Below are 13605 nucleotides of genomic sequence, written 5' to 3'. Positions count from 1 at the left end.
CAGAGGAAGGGCCAAATGATTCTTTAAAAAAAAATGATTTATTTTATTTTATTTCTGCCTCCCTGCCCCAGTGGTCTGTTCTCTGTGTCTATTTGCTGCATATTCTTCTTTGTCTGCTTCCGTTGTTGTCAGTGGCACAGATATCTGTGTTTCTTTTTGTTATGTCATCTTGTTGTATCAGCTCTCTGTGAGTGTGCCATTCTTGGGCAGGGTGAACTTTCTTTCATGCTGGGCAGCTCTCCTTATGGGGCACACTCCTTGCCCATGGGGCTCCCCCCAATGCAGGGACTCCTCTGCATGGGACGGCACTATTTGGGTGCATCAACACTGTGCATGGAACAGCTCAACACGGGTCAAGGGGGCCTGGAGGTTGAACTGTGGACCTACCATGTGGTAGACGGATGCCCTAAACACTGGGCCAAGTCTGCTTCCCACAAATGGTTCTTTGTTTCAATGCTCAATAGACTTGAATTAGCATATATCTTCCAGATCCTAGGTAAGCTTTTAGCATGGACTTCATACATTCTAGATAAGCTTTTAGCACATTTGGTTTGCATTTTCCCTGAATATTTAAAGTTTATAGAGTTTGCATTGCTAATCTATTTTCCCAGACTGGAGTCATCACCATGGGCATGAAGGACAGGTCTGCAGCCTCTCACTGTCCCACTCCCACAAGTCAGGATATGTACAGTGAAGAGACAAACAGCCTTCCACCCACAGCCCACATCATTCCCCCACCTTATTCCAAAACTTAACTTGCTAAGCTTTAATATAATTTTGTTGGAGTTATGAGGTGGATGGGTATTTGTTGTTTTGATTGGTTACTCCACTTATCAATTTTCATTGAGGACCTCAAGACAAAGTTCCTGGGTAGCATCCAGGATTTATCCTGTTTTTAGAAGTTTTCATCCTAGAGGGTAGAATCCTGAGTGTGGGTCTCCCAGCGGTCATCCTGGGGGCCACTGGTGTTTACATGGATTTCCCATCAGACTCCAGATCCAACTATTAATTTTATTTTACCATTAAAGAGTTTATACATTTCATCTTAAAGTGGTGGTGAAGGTAGATGATCTCTTTTTTGTAACTGCTTCCTGCTGGCCATGGTTTGTGGTCATTACCTAACAAGGTGTAAAACCTTTATTTTATTTTAACTGGAAGAAGGTGGATCTGGCATTCCGTATGAAGCTGGATGAAGTTTTCATATGGTTAACAAGATATTCATTCTGAAAGAAGCAAACTTAATTAAAATTTTGAAATGACTGTTTTTAAAAGAGGACATTGGATTACAGAGGAAGACAAGGTTAGGTGCCTATAAAGTTGACACCCTTTTTTAAAAGCTGGTGGGAAGAGTGTATATATATATATATATATATATATATATATATACACATATATATTTTAAGTTATTTATTTTCAGAGAGAAATTGCAACAGATACTTAGCTTTGTTTTGAAGACGCATTTCAGGCTGTTCAATGACTGGCATTCATGTGCTCTGTCAGATGCTCCTTGTGGACTGGCACCTTTTGGGAGGTGGTTTCCTTCAGGATTAGTGCACTAAGTTGAAAAATCCCTTAGTTTTTAGATGTGGGAGTGATCAGAACTACCGAATAAAGTTTTTTACATTTTGGTTTTAATCATACAATGTCCGGTAATTTTTACTGTTCAATAGGTGACCCATTATTAGCACGCAAGTCTCATTTTTGCTACACAGTAGAGTACAATAGAATAGTAGGTTGGCTGAGTCTGGTAGCAATTAACTGGCTACCTGAAAGCCATTGGTGGCCTCATTGTTTTTCAGCTAATACCACCACCTTATTTTATAGACATGTTTATTTATTATTTAGAAATAGATGTTATCAGGAATTTAATATGTCTAATGCACTTTTGTAGCTGATCCTGAATAGAAAAGCTAATGTTATAATTATTATGAATGTATTTAATACAGGATAAAAGTACAGACATTAATATTATTTAATGTATTATTTAATGCATAAGGATTCTGGGTTACAATTATAGTTTTATGTTTCAGATTTGTAATTTCTTATTTCTTATTTGCTCCATGGGAGCAGGCCATAATGTCAATTATGTTTAAGTAGTCATGGCTCCACTTAGCATGTTCTTCAAACAGTGGGCAAGTCACAGCATCATTGATCCTAGAGAGAGTTTCCAGTATTTTACCAGCCTGGTGCATAGTGTTCCACAGTGCCAGTCTGGAAGCAATATCCATTGTATGCTTGGCTGTACCGAGTCATCATTGGCTGCTGCAGGAGCTTGAAACGGTAATGTAATTTCTGTTGACTTCAGGAGCATAACCAGAGGCTGATATACCAAATATTTCTATTTGCGGGGTCAGTGACCAGCCTAGCCAGTAACTCACATGGAGAGGCAACCTGTAATGTATTCAAGGCCTTCTTGGAATGCACAAGAGAGTTTGACAATGTTAAAGTTTATCTCTTGATTTTACATATATATATATGTATTTTTTTTAGTTTTTTTATGTTTTTTTTTAATGTTACATTAAAAGATATGAGGTTCCCATATGCCCCTTCACCCCACTCTTCCCCCCATAACAACAACCTCCTCTATCATCATAAGACATTCATTGCATTTGGTGAATACATCTCTGAGCATCACTGCACCTCATGGTCAGTGATTCACACCATAGCCCACACTTTCCCACACTCCACCCAGTGTGCCATGGGAGGACAGACAATGTATTTTTAAACATTTTTAATGCAACACATTATACATCAAATGACTTTGTTTATTTTTTACACTTTTACCATGAAGATACTAGCGGGCATTTTACCTTAGTAGTAGAAGGGGGTAAAAAAAAACTAGTTTTCATTGCTAAAATAAAAATGGAAGATTCCCAATAGAATTATGCTAACTTTTCATTTTAATTTACTTAAATATGCACCTGTGGTGACCTTCAGACAGGTTTTATTATCATGAAGTTATTCTTTGCCATCAATACACTAAGTCCAACTTTTTAGTTAGCAATGGCTTCTAGAACTAGAACTGTTTAAATGCTTCAATTTGGAAAATGCTTTACAAACTCTTTATAATTGGCCACAACCACATAGACCAACACCTTACATTTAAATAAACTTATTATATTACAATTACCAACCAAAGAAGTTTACTTTATTCATTTAATAGAGCATATCTACAATTATCTTCTTTAGCTTAATTTCATTAGCATGAACTTATAATTTTCATTACTCCAAAGATTTTGTACATATAATGTAAAATTATTTAATGGGTATTTTATCACTAAGAGAGATTACACCCAAGCTAAATAAAACTAAAACCATTATAGTCTATGCAAGGTATACTCTCTCCCTTTTCCCCATGGGAAGCCAAAACCTCTTCTCTTTCTTTAAGTTCTGAAACTGAATAGTTTAAAAACATATTGCCTACCAGATTCTGAGACACATTACAATCACAAAATGTGTTTAATTGTAATCCAGGAAAGTCTTTCCATACCTTTTATGAACCTTCCTTTAATTACTGAAATTTGGCAACTGAACCACTAACCACCCTTATTTTAAGGCTGTCAAAAAGTTTAAACTGGGACATTAGAGGGCAAACTGATTCTTAATTCCCCAGCCTAGTAGATACGTTTAATCTGCCAAACCTATTCCCACCCTTCAAACTCTTGCAAATAGAAGGCCTTTTCCCAATAGTTCCTATTATCAGATTTCTATATGACCTTTCCATCTGGCTTAGTCTGATTTGAACTCCAGAAATATGTATTCAAATATAAACTGCATATTTAATTTTTAAAAATTGAAATGAACTCTTTTAAGAATTTTCATTTGTTAATTTGATATTATCATCCTGATGTATGAAGATATACAATGAGCAAATAGGCAAACACAAATAGAGTTAGACACAGAAACACAACTCATTGATATTACTTACAATTTACATTATTTTATATAACATTTAGTTTAATTTGGGTTCCAGAAATATCTATTACTTATATAACTTCATATTTAACCCCACAATTTGAATAGGCAGACATGAATAGTTTGATGCAGAACCATAACTTAGTTTCTTGAAATTTTCAGTTTTACAAAATAAGTGTGACTGCAAAACATTTCAAAGACTCCTGAAAGTTTTTCTTAATTTGCACTATGACCATGCAGTTTTGCACAAGAATTTTGTTTCTTAAATAATGGCTTGTAACATAATTCTTTAACAAAATTTTCTTTCATTTCAGATTCTTATATTTTACTTTGAATTTCATAAGAGAAAGCAGGGTTACTAATACCAATAGGACAGGAAACAGGGATGTTTCACACCTGCTTTTCCCTGGATTATAGAGGCAGAAGTTGTTATGACATAACCATAGGCAAAGGCAAGGGGTGAGGCTAGGTTTGAAGTGGCCAATAAACATAGATAAGTTTAGCCTAGAATTTACAATTACAATAATAGTTTCAGGACAAACTCACACAGTTATAATTTCAGTTATTATCCTTCTGCTGTTTTATAACATAAATGCATCTATAAAGGACCTTAACTCTTAGTTACAGTTTTCATTATGTTTTAACCTTAAGGTGAATTGGATACCTTTATTAATTATAAGCTACAAGAATTTTATTAGTAACAATCCTGTGAAGTTGTCTTTTCCTAGTAAGAGAACAAATTCTCGTAAGTGAGATTTGCATTTAATTCACCAGCAAGAGAGTATTGTCATTTAAATATTCATTTTTAAACTACCTTTCACCATGAATTCTTAGGCACCAGCAACTCACAGAAGCCAAACACAGATTTTTTCCTCTATCTAATCACTATCAAGTGATTAGAGGTCTATTGTTTCAAGTGATAGCCTCCTTTCTTCAGACAAGTTTACAGTTCGAAAACATTTCAAAGCATTTCTACATAGTCTCAGAGAGAGAGAGAGAGACAGAGACTGGGAGCGAGAGAGACAGAGAGAGAGATTCAGAAAAGTAGAAGAACCTGGGCAGAATGCAAATTTATTTTGGCCTTTGACACCCTGGGGAGATAACTTTATTGCATTCATTTTTATCCTGCTTTTCATCCCTTTCACCTGCACCCTTCCAGGCAGTCAGGTGCACAGTGATCAAAATAGGGATGTGGCTTATGAATAGAAGGTATGGACTCACTGGAAAGGGGCAAGCCATGCCCCCTTTCCAGTTTTCTTCCAAAATGGGTGGAAAGAACCTACTCAAATTCAGCAGCCCTCCTAGGGACCAGGCACCCCAACTGGGACCAGTCTCAACAAACCTAGGTGCATGGTGTGGACATTGATGGCCCCCAAGCCCTGGCAAACGAGTGGACCAGAAATGAGACAGCAGAGCATGCACAAACATCCAGACTCCACAGTTTTGCCCTGTAATCAATTCATCCCCTTGCCAATGGCAAGGGAGGGTTCCAGCTCAACTAAATTCCACCACTTTACATAACTACACAACTCAAACACCAGCATTGAGCTGACATAGACAAAAGCACAAAACACATTAATCTGACCCACAAGTTATATATATATATATATATATTCTTCAGCACACCTGCCCTCACAGCCATTACAAACTTTAGAAAGAGAGAACACTTAACATTAATATCTTATATGAAGCAAATTCAGCACCATGACAAAAGAGTCCAAGTAGACCTTTTTCACTGCTTAACTCTACACCCAGACCAAGCTTCACTAGAAAAGCTGATCCATCTTCCTGTAACCAAATTTTTTAAAATCTAGAACAATTTCCAGAACTTTAGGACTTGAGCATATAAACATCCTTTCTTATTATAATCATGCCTCCACTCTTTAAGCATGAACAAGACCAGTACTAGATTCTAACATGCAGTTAGACAAACCCAAAACCACAAGGGTTTTTCCCTTTTTTCTCCTTTCTCCAGACATAAAGAGAATGACTTCCCCCCAAATTTCTGGAGGTACTAGGGCTCTCTCTTGGGAAGTGATCAGTCTCCCTCCCCAGCACTTAAAGCTGGGATGTTACCTCCCTCTACATCCAGAGTTCTTTTTCATTCTCAGAACATTTCTATTCAGACATTCCATTGCCCTCAATTTTCATTGGGAAGATTCTGGTGGACCCCACATCTTTTCTGGATTAAATTTAATCCAGGGGCACCAAGATTGGGGTTCACCTGAGTCCCCCTGGCTTGCTCGGGGATCTGGAATGGGCAGGAAATTGCTACCCTCTTTGGCCTTCATTTGCAATCCCAGACGAGCCGCCATTAGTGTTGTAGAAGTCGAGAGGTTCAATTACTCACATATCGAAAGGCCAGGACTCAGGAATAATTTTTCAGAAGGAAAAATGATTTATTTATGACTGGCCTGGCTCAGAGCTTCTCATTTCAAATTGCAAACCCTGAACAAGATTTTCAAGTTCCATTTTAAACAAGGTTGGGAATCAAAGGTGCTTTTATGAGAGAAAATGACCTTCTTTGTTAGTTAACTGCCTGAGTACCAGATAGGTTTTGAATTAACATATCATTCACATTTCAGGTGAGCTTGAATTAGCATCTTGTTCACATTCTATCTGGATGCAACTTTTGAATACACATTCAGTCTTAAACATCCTTTCTGAACATTCAGAGCCTATAGGGTTTATATCACTTAAATGGATTTCTAGACACTAGGCACACTTGGATACAGAATTAGATAATTTTGAATTTATGCACAGGCTATATTATATTTTCTATTCGAGGTCAAGTCCAAGTCCCTTTGGGCTTCAGCACCACCACCATCAGAGTCTCCCTGGACTGATTGGTATGTACATAGAATTTGCATTGCTAAATTGTCTCCCAGGACTGGAGTCGTTGCCATGGTCACCAAGGACAGGATTGCAGCACTCACTGTCCCATACCCACAAGTCAGAACCCATTCAGCTTAGGTTATCTATGAAGAAATGAACATCCTCCCACCCATAGCCCACATCACCACCATCTTCTTTAACCCTCACTACCAGATCGTCCTTCTTAGAAAAATTGGAAGCACACCCTTGCTCTCAAATACATTATCCCAAATATGGTTACAGAGGTGTTTCATCTCCTGAGGTTTCTAGAATGCAGATTTAGAAGGGAAAAAAACCTCTATTATCCCAGGAGTAAAAAGCCAGTAGAACAAAAACCAAAAAGTCTGTTTTGCTGTGGGAAGGAAACATCATGGGAAGGATTGTTTCACTGGCAGTAAATGTAGGGATGCAGAAAGTGTCAGCTGTAGGGAAGTTTGCAGGTGTAAATATGATTTATTTCCTAATTGCAGTTTCAGGGTGGTGGTGGTGGCTTTGGTCTCCATTGCAGCTAAATTACTGCCTATTTCACTATATAGAAATTTTAAGTTTTCATCATTGTACATATTAACTTAAGGTTCTATTTAATCTGTTATTGAATATTTATGACATTTCACATATTGACAAGTTTTTTAAAATTTTTCTAAAACTCAATAAAGAGTTGTTTCATATACTGTATCTGAATAATTTCAAAATATGAAATATTTAAAGCCTTTTTCAATTGTCTGCTTTTCTTCTGGCTTTTAGTCATGTAACTTGTTTTCTTAGTGTCTATGATGATTTTTCAAATTATATTCTCTTTACTTTGTTGTTCCCATATTTCTGAGAATTACTGGAGGTCGCATTGAAATAAAGAAGATCTACATTTGACTTTATTTTGCCATTAGCAAGGAAGAACCGTTTAATGTTATCTTTTCCATTTAGAGCTTTTACGACCAAATAGATGCTATGATTTCTAACTGTATGCTGAACCCTTATTCAGACGGTTTTCCCACCTTGAAGCACCAGGGTGAGAGCTAGTGTGTATCTTGATACGCGTATTTGATTAATGTGTTTATAAACTGTTAACCTTTACAATGCCTAACATAATTCCAATGATCAACATTTCCATTTCTTTTATTTGCAATGATCCACTTTTATATAGAAATCTCTTACAAGAGTATACTTTTCATATGAAACCTGTTCACCAATATAGAGTCTCAAGTTCTTCAGTGATGACAGTGCCAAAACTGCAGCTAGCACTTGAACTCTGCTACCCATCATGGTCCATTTTATTATTTATTTTATGGCTAAATTAAGTATTTTTGTTAAGCCAGGTTAGGCATGAATTTAAAAGATTCAGGTAAATTAACAAGTGTGAATAATTATATTAGAAAATAAATCACAAATCAATAGCCTTTCTCCAAATTTGTGGAAACTGTTGGCCCTGGGTTTGTTTTATCCTCAGGAGACTTGAATCTCTGGACTGACAATGTGCCAGCTGGGCTCTGAGCCTCAGCAGAGGTGCAGTTCCTACTCTCCAGTTTATTGGACTTACCCAGTTCAGCTAACAGTGAGGTGAAGATTGTGAAACATCACACCAGGTAACTGAAAGTCCCTAAAACTGCGAGCAGGAGAACTGCATCCATCATTATGTCGGATTTAAGCCCTGTCTCCATTTAGAGATGGAGGGGTCATCACCATCCCAGGATCCACAGGATGGAGGAATAAATTATGGAATAAATAGGACTTACTAATATTTTACAGTAGAACTATTGTGACTCTAGCAATGGAAGAAATTGGATCATTGATGTGGAGACAGTCACCACAGTTGTTGCCGAGGACAGGGAAAGTGAAGAAGAGATGTGATGTTGGGACATTTTCAGGAATTGGAGTTGTCCTCAATGATATTGCAGGGACAGATGCTGAACATTATACATCCTGCCATAACCCTCTGAATGGAATGGAAGAGAGTGTAAACTATAATCCATGTGATTTGGCAGTGCTCTAAAGTGTACTCACCAAATGCCATATATGTGCCTCAAGGATGAAAGAGGTTATTGATGTGAGAGGAGTGCTGGGGGATGGGGTGCGGGGTATATGGGAACCTCTTATATTTTATTATAACATTTTTTGTGACCTATATATCTTTTAAAAAAGACAATTAAGAAATTTAAAACATAAAATAAAATACATGATAAAGAAAAAGGAAGGAAAACTAAAATTAAAGTTTTTAGAAGAAAGGAAATAACAAAGACTCAAATGGAGAGACAGGAAAGAGAATATAGAAAAACAACTGCAAGAACCAATAAAATTGGTTCTTGGAAAATATCAATAAAATGCAAAGGTTTGTTTTTATTGAAAAGAAAAAAAATGAGAAGGTGCAAATAAGCAAAATCAAAAATGAAATTGAGGACTTCAATAAATATTGCTGATATTAAAGAGATTATGAATGAATAATATGAGCAATTTTCCTCCAAAAATATAGACAATCTAGAAGAAATGGATCAATTCCTAGAAACACACAATTTACCTAAATTGACTGCAAAGAAATGCAAAATCTCAACAAAACTATAACAAAGAGATTCAATTAGTTATCAAACACCTTACAAAAAATTGAAGTCTAGGATCAGACAATTTCCATAATGAAATCTATGAAATATTCAAAGAAGAATTAATTACAATACTTTTCAAGAATTTTCCAACTTGATGTCAGATTATTTCATCCAAAATCATTCTCTGAGGCTAAAGTTATTTGATACAAAAGCTACATAAAATCGTAAAAAGGAAAGAAAACAAAGGTCCAATTCCCCTTATAGATTGCAAAACACTCAACACAAACTATCATATTGAATACATTATTAATAGAATATTAAGGGAAGTATCCACAATGATTAAATGGGAGGTATCATAAGATGCAAGTTAGTTAAATATAAGAAAATCAATGTAATATACTACATCGTAAAAATGAAGAGAAAAATATATGAATATCTCATTTGATACAGAAATGAGAAAAATTCCAATGCAGTGTCACAATAAAACACCCAGAAAAATAACAAGACAAAGACATTTCCTCAACATGATAAATAGCATATTTGTAAAAACACAGGTAATTTTATCCCCATTGATGAAAGAGTGAAAGTCATCCCCTTGATGTCTGTAAAAGACAAATATAACTGATTTCACTATTGCTATTCACTATTATTCTGGAAGGTAAGAAATGAGGTCATAAAACTAAATAAAAAGCATCCAAGTTAAAATGGAAGAACTAAGATTGTTTTCAGTGATATCATGATCATTTATATAGAATATGCCAAACATTACACAGAAAAGCTATAGAGTTCATAAATGAATCCAGCCAAATGCAAGTACAAGATTAACATGCAAAAATTAGTTGAGTTTTATACACCAGCAAAGAGCATTTAAATGGATATTTAAAATAATTCAATATAGCCTCTAAAAGAGCAAAATGCTGAGGAATAATTTTAACTAAAGATGTTGTATGGTGAAAACTTAAAAAAAAAAAAATGCTGCGAGAAATTAGAAAAGACCTAAGTAAAGGGCAAGACATTCTGTGTTCATGGATTAGAAGATTTAAAATTATCAAAGTCTCTGTACTACCCGAAGTGTTCTATAGCTTCAGTGTCATCCTCAGTAAGGCCCAGGAGCCTTTTTAGAAGAAGTGGAAAAGCTGATGCTGATTTACATGGGAATACACTCCAGGAGGACTCCAGGACCACCTTAGTGTTTTAGAATTATTTATTTACTTGTCTCTTGCCTTGCATAGTCTGAGAGCTATTTCAGAAGAAGCAAAATATCTTACCACTCTCTTCAGTCCCAGCACATAGTTTACTGTTCATCATACAGCACTGCTGAACAAATACTTGTTGAAAGACTGAGAAACCAAATGTTTAAGTGAATTGAATAGATACTGCTAAGTATGGGGGAGAAATGCAGTGAGACAAGGAAACCTGTAGAGAGGGGGAAGCCCCATGTATGAGAGCCAACTCCAGAGGAGACAGATTGGGCACAGAAGATACTTTAGTGCACTCAGAATCTCTTTCCAGAATCAGTGATTGGGAAATCATTTTGGGAAACTTTGCAATATTAGAGCTCACACCTAAAGAGAGGTGACCTCCTCCTAGAAGGAAAGGAGTCCACTGGAATAAGAGAAGAACATGAAGCTCCAAAGCTGTTTCCCAAGGGTTAAAATCAGCACACGTTTTCATTGTGTTTTCCTTTCTTATCTCCAGAGAAGTAAATATCTCAGAGATAAGAGAGACAGAAGAATACTTGCTTAATGATCCTTAAGGGAATGGAATCCCTCTAGGCAAGGAAACTCTAAAGTCTTCCCCTACCCTCCCTCAAGGCTACTTTACTAATCTCTGATCTTGAGAAAAGGTCATTTTGTCTTCTGGAGACTTTATGTGTGGTTCAATCTCATTGCTCTTCCTGGGAGCAGAACTTCCAATTTCATCTACCATTCAAGAAATATCTGCATTGAACAATTCAATGTGGAAAATTTCTCGGTGTATCGGAAAAATTCTTCATCAGTGCTGGAGGAATTTTGTGGGACTCCAGGGACCCCTTTTATTGTTAGAACCTTTAGGGGAATCAACAGATTATGCATGTAAAGAAAGCTTAAAGTACAAATTACTGCCATTTTAGAAAGCCTGATTGTGGTGGAAGATAACTGATACAACAAACTGTCTTTTTTCTCCAATCTGACTCCTCTGGTGTTAGCTCTCACTAAGGGACTGCCTTCTCTCCACAGTCCTTTTTCCTTGTTTCATTGATTCTTCTTTTCCTAAAAATGCTGCAAGCATCTGTTTAACCACATTCATTCATTTTTTTCTTTTAGTCATTCAGCAAATATTTAGTCATCAAATAGTTCCTGGAAGGCACTAAATATTAATTTGGGAATAAGGAAATGATTAAGATATTGTTCCTCATCTCAGATTCATGTAAGAGAAATAGAAGTGAACACCTGCATTATCCTGTGGTGGCCCTGACACCGTGCTGAAGTGGATCCAAAAGTTTGGACTCAACCTGTGGAGGTTAGTGAAGGTTTCAGAAGGGAGCTGATGATAGCACTGAGACTTGAAGTAAGAATTGTGGTAGTTTCAAGAGGAGAAAGTGGTAAAAGCACACCAAGAAGAGAGGATGGGGACTGGCATATTGGATAAATATACTGTAAATTGTGAGTTTAAAAAAAAATAGTTCTTTATGTCTGATGAACATTAAAGGACAGAGTGTTAAAAGTGGAACATGACACTGGTCTGGATGGCAGCAGCCAGATAACAGAGAGACTTGAGTTTTGTCCGTAGATGGATATTCATGTTTGAAGTTATTGGAGAGTCAGTGGGGGCTTATAGAAGGTGATGTTTATGAAAAGGCTTGCCATGACAAAAGCTGACTCTGTGTCAATGTGAATATTGCTGTTGTCAAATCCGAGAGAGATGATGAGGGATGGAAATAGCACAGTGGAAGTGGGAAGGAGGCGTGGGCAGTGAGTCTGTGTGGGTTTGAGTGACAATAAATAATGATATTCATTTCCATCCTGGGCATAATATCAGACATTTTGTATTCATTATTTTATTTAATTCTTTCATTTACTATACAAAATCATTTTTCGCTGTTCTGATTTACTGAAGAAAGAATGTGTGACTAACAGCAATGTGATATTCTTGTCCAAGGCTAATAATTTTGTCTGGAGTGAATGCCTGTGTTTGCTTTTCCTAGGCTTCTGCATTTCACTAATAATTTCTTTCTTAGTAAACTCAACATCTTAGAAGAGTGTTACATTTACTGAAAAATTACAGGGATAGTAGAAAGAGTTTGCAAGAACCTCTCCCCTACTTTCTCCTGTTCTTAACATCGTCCATTCAAATTACCACATTACATTTATTTATAATTAATTACTAGATCCTTCCCGGCCGTGACAGCTTCTCAGACTCTCCTCATTTTGAAGACCTGTATGGTTTTGATATGTGTAACTCAAGTGATTTGTAAAGTTTCCCTCAGCCAGAAATTTTCTGCTGTTCTTATCATGATGAGGCTGGGTTTGCTGGATTTGGAGGAAGACACCTGAGATAAAATCACATAATATCCAGAGTAAATCCTTTCAACATCATTTATCATTGTTATTGTTTATGTGCTCAACAGTCTTTTGAGGCCCCCTGAGTAAAGTTCCTCAGTTTTCAACCTTTCCATATGTCAGCTTTGGAAAGTAGTCACTATGTGGAACCCACTTTCAGGAATGGAATTTTTGCTCCACTGCCTTGAGAGAGCAATACCTAGATAAATTATTAGAATTCATCTGCATGGAAGATATATCTCTTATTTGTTTAATCACGAATTTATTTAGATCAGGATTGACTCATACTTATTTTATACTTTGGGTTGTGTGTTACTTTATTTTGTTGTTCAGTCTGTACCCATTTTGGCCTTGGTAGCTCTTTCAGCTGTGCCCTGTGCCTATTTGACATTATTCCCCTTGTGGAGGATTTTGCTTCAGTACTATGAGATGCTCCCTGGCTCTTTTTAATATTTCTTCTCAAAGTCCTGCAGTCAACAGTTTCTCCAAGAAATCTCATATTGTAGAATGGTGTTAAAATCTAAAGTCTGGACACTTTATGTGCTCTCAATGGAGACTGTAAGGAAATATTTTTGTGTGTACACTATCATGTGTATATGCACTTACCTTTAAAAATATCTGCATGCAAACTTCTGTATCTATAGTCACCTCCACATGAGTTCATACTGCTGTGTTTAACTATAAATTATTAACACAAATCAGTCCAGGGTCCTCTTTGGTTATCTGTAAACTCCCACACCACA

Source organism: Dasypus novemcinctus, chromosome 30 (assembly GCF_030445035.2).
Source record: "Dasypus novemcinctus isolate mDasNov1 chromosome 30, mDasNov1.1.hap2, whole genome shotgun sequence".
In the NCBI taxonomy this organism is placed as follows: domain Eukaryota; kingdom Metazoa; phylum Chordata; class Mammalia; order Cingulata; family Dasypodidae; genus Dasypus; species Dasypus novemcinctus.
The sequence above is the reverse complement of the archived record's forward strand: the minus strand, read 5'-3'. Positions refer to the sequence as shown.